This window comes from Nicotiana sylvestris, chromosome 11 (genome assembly GCF_000393655.2).
Source record: "Nicotiana sylvestris chromosome 11, ASM39365v2, whole genome shotgun sequence".
Lineage (NCBI taxonomy): Eukaryota > Viridiplantae > Streptophyta > Magnoliopsida > Solanales > Solanaceae > Nicotiana > Nicotiana sylvestris.
The window spans coordinates 31,395,544-31,400,179 of record NC_091067.1 but is presented as its reverse complement, the minus strand read 5'-3'; the positions used below and the strand labels follow the sequence as shown (position 1 = coordinate 31,400,179).

Genomic DNA, 4,636 nt, shown 5'->3' with positions numbered 1-4,636 from the left:
AATCACACTTGCTATTCTGCTTAAAGATCGCATACCCCAACAAGACATAGGTAGTTTAGGGAATTTTGCCCACAAAGGAATGGAAGTGGGGAATTCCTCTGTAAAGTTAAAATCCGGGGTCCATGGCTTTAGGATGATAGGTTTACTAGCTATGGAATAAGGCACTGCACATAGGATTTCTCTAGCATCTTCCATATTTTTAAATCTGATTATATAGTAACATTCCTCATGGTAAAACAGGTCAGGTTCAGGAACATGAGACCAATGAATACTGATATACCTTTTCATTGCATTATACCCTAGTCCATCACCTAAGATATAAGCAATCAAAGCACATTTCCATTTAGCTTCTTCCTCTTCCACCTCTGCCTTATCTAATTGGACCACAGGTTCACCATCTATTAACAATGGTGGTATGTATGAAAGTGACATACCATTAGAAGCAAATCTGTTCTTATGGAAGAGTGTTGTCCATGGAGCCTTAGCTTCATCTTTTGGATCCTTCTTCACTACCGGAGCATCCTCTTTGTTAGCTAGGTCACTCTGTATCTGGACTAGTTTCTGCGAAGTTACTATTCCATTGGTTTGTGCCTCCGTCCCTTCTGAAACAACTTCTTTAGGTGATGTACTTGTCAGATCTAGTTTCTTAGCTACACTTGATTGAATTGAACTTGCTCCAGTTGCACATGCAATTGCTTTTTTGCTGAGATCTGAACTTTGAGCTGAATTTTCAATTGGAGCTGGTGGAGTGTTTAGTGGAGGATTTTTCTCCAATAATGGCTGTTTTGTAGTTAATAACGCTTCTACTGTTTCTAGTGGGTGTTTCCGAGGTGTTCCCCTTCTTCTACCTCTTCCTCTCGCCATGGATACGAGTTCGGCGTACGTTTAACTAACGTGCGCCGAGAGCATTTTGAGAAGAAGCTGATATGAGCACCTATTCGTGAATTGGACGTTGATCATGTCCTCTTCAATCCCTACTGTGTTCTTTTAAATTGAACTAGTAATCTTTCGTCTTGTGAAGATAATAATGGTATTCTTGGGATAAATACGTGCTTATTTTTAAAATCGCCTGTCATTGACAGATAATAAATATGAGATCTCGTGAAATTGTTATTCATGAATATTAATAAATAATCAACCAAGTAAGAAAAATAATTAATACTAACAAATTCAAAGTTATTTTTAGCTATCTCCATCTCCTCTTCAAAATCCAATGCGATATAACAACATTTATTCCTTATGTCATCAGCTAAGCACAACGGCCCACTAATTTGTTTTCCATGTACGAGGATCTCATAGTTTATCATTGCCCCTAGATTTTGAGAGAGATCACGAGGAGTAACATATGATTGTGAAACAGCAGACAAAAATGGGTATCCTTCAGTAACTGGAATTGCACAACAACCTCCATTGCCACAATCAACTACAAGACCTTATTAAAAATACATGTCAATTAGTTAGTAGTAGCACATTGACAACAACGACAACAACGACAACAACAACAATAACAACAACAACAACAACAACAACAACAACAACAAAAAATCCAGTGTAATCCCACAAATAGGGGTCGGGGGAGGATAGTGTGTACGCAACATTATCCCTACCTTGTGCAGATAGAGAGACTGTTTGCGGTAAATCCTCGGCTTTAAGGAAGCATGCAAATCACAACAGTATAGAGAAGAATAGTAGTACATTGACGAAGGATTTAAAACTTTCCACAGATAAACTACATATATGCACAATACAAACATCGTCCTCATTGCTTCTACATGTTCCTACATCTTTCTCAATCCTACTTAAAAATAAACTTTTATATTAAGTTTCCAACAAATCATGTCGGAAAATGTTAAAATCAGCTAATGCTTTTCCAATACAGAAATGGACTGTCAATGTTTTCGAAACAAAAAAAGAATGTCATATAAAATGAGCAAACCAGATGAGTTTGAAAAAGATGTGATACGCACCGGTTGTTCGATTAGCAGGATATAATGAAAGAGCAGCTTGATTAGCAAGATACATGGCAGGAACATTATATTAAAAGTTTCAAACATAATTTCAGCTGTTTTCTCTCGATTTTCTTTGAGGTTAAGAGGCGCTTCGGTTAAAAGCACTGGATGAGCTGATGGATCAACTTGGAGCCGATCAAAGAAAGTATAAGACCATAACTTCTCCATATTACACCAATCATCAATAATACCACTCTCCACAGGATACCTTAAAGAAAGAGTGCCTCTTTTTTCCCAGGCTTCATCGCCAGCAAAAAACTCTTTGCTTAAGAGTTCCTTTGGATGATAACGCGACTTTCCATGTCGTAGATGACCAACTATAGTAGGAAATACGAATTTGGGAGCTTTTTCACCAGCAAAACCAGCCTATAAACAGATTAAGATTATCATTAGAGGCGGATGGAGTCGACTGAACCCAATATTTTTGACATCGAGCATAGCTATATATATGTAAAATGTCACTAAAGTTTCAAAAAGTATTTAAATTTTGAACTCATAATTTCAAAAAGTGTGAACCTAAATATTGAACCTGTCAAATTTAAATCCTGAATCCACCACTAGTTGTCACAATTAGTTAGATAAATAAGAAAACACCTAAGGGTATGACTTAGTGGTTAATGAAGTGAACGAAAATCATGACATCTCAAGTTCAAATTCTAGCAAGGCAAAAACACCAGGTGATTCTTCCGCATTATCCAAGTCTCGATAGTCAGAGTTACCCGATACCTCTATTGGTGGGAGGTAGCCGGTAGCCCCTGAAATTAGTCGAGGTGCGCAAGCTAGCCCAAACACCACGGTTAAAGAAATTAAGGGCAATGGTAGCTAGTTAATTATATTGGACTTACCTTGGATAATCCACTTCCATTGTAAAGAACAATTGGTTCATGATCATCCATCAATCAAGTAAATGTAAAATTAAAATCACCATACATTTCAGTTTTTTCATGGTTTGTCATCTAAGATTAAAGGGAATCAAACATCGTCTATTCACTTTCTCTGAACATGTGATCAACTTACTTTTTTAAAAAAAATACGAGAATTCTTTAGAAAAGAAGTGTAAACGCCCAAAAGTGTCACGCACTGAATTTTTTTTAATTAAAAAGGAAGAGATGAATTGTTTACCTGTAAGCTATGCAGGAAATATTAACCGAAAGTCTGAGAGAGTGAAATATGATCTGGTTTTTAGGGGTTTCGGTAAATGTATTCCAAACAAGACTGGAAAAAACAAACAAGAAAGAGATATATTCTTTTCGACTTATTAAAATTTTCATTTCGATTGTAGGTGGAATAACAAGGAATTAATTAGTGAAAGAAGTAGGAAAGAATTATTCGCAAAAAAAGAAGTAAAAAAAATTGTAGTCCTCCCGTGCACCTGCTGACTAATATATTTCGTTCAGCTAAAGATTTTACACCTGCTGCGCCACTATTTTAAGAACAAACCGAGACAAAAAGGTAAGCAGTCATTTATCCTTAAGGGCTCGTTTGGTACGAGGATAAGGGATAATTAATTTTGGGACTAAATTTCAGATAAGTTTATACGACATTTAGTTGAGATAAAATTGTGGTATAACTAAATATAACGATCCAACCGATCGTTTTGAGCGTTTGTATTTCGCTTGGTGGTTTGAAGGCATGAGTAGCTTCATATGATATATTATGACTTGTGTGAATTGTCGATTTTGATTTTCAGGTGTTTCGGAATTAGTTTAGAAGAATGAATTTCATGTTTGAAACTTTAAGTTGAAAGAGTTGATCAAGTTTGACTTTTTAGTATTTGACCCCGGATCGGAGTTTTGATGGTCCCATTAGGTTCTGATAGTGATTTTGGAATTGGGCATATGCCCGGATTTGCATTCAGATATTTCTAAAAGGTTTCGACACTAATTGGCAAAAGTTGGCAATTTGAAGGTTTGGAATGTTCATAAGTTTGACGGGGAGTTGACTTTGATGATATCGGGTTCAGATTGTGATTCTGGAAATTGAAAAAGTTTCGCCATGTCATTTGGAACTTGTGTGCAAAATTTGAGTTTATTCCGAGTTGTTTTGATATGGTTCGACATGAATACTGGAAGTTGAAAGTTCAAAAGTTAATTAAGTTCGATTTGAGGCGCGATTCGTGGTTCTAACGTTGTTACGACTGATTTGAGGCCACGAGTAGGTTCGTGTTATGTTATGGTACTTGTTGGCATGTTCGGATAGGGTTCCGAGGGGCTCGGGCATATTTCGGATCGATTTCGGACCATTTTTCTTCATGCTTTCATTGCTAGTTGCTGCTAATGTCTGTTGCCTCGATGGTTTTTCGCGATCGTGAAGATGGTGATGCGATCGCGTAGAAGAAAATCTAGAGCTGGGTATCTTCTTCTTCGCGTTCGCGAAAAACGTCCGCGTTCACGTAGGTTACTAGAATTTGAGTATCGTGTTCATACAAGTGTGTGCGCGCTCGCGCAGTGTAGAGCTAGGCTGGGCAAGTCTTCATGACTTCTTCATCGCGTTTGCGTGCCTGGGGCTGCATTCACCTAGAGATTCTTCGAGACTGAGCATTTTGATCTTCGCGATCGCGAAGCTGGTCCCGCAATCGCGTAGAGTATTTCAGGGACAATACATTTTTCTTCTTCACGATCGCAATG

At 37.6% G+C, this 4,636-nt stretch overlaps 1 pseudogene; it reads right to left on the bottom strand.

Annotated features, from left to right (window-relative positions):
* Positions 1–997: 997 nt before the first annotated feature.
* Positions 998–2,905, bottom strand: LOC104212857 (actin-like; annotated as a pseudogene).
* Positions 2,906–4,636: the final 1,731 nt, after the last annotated feature.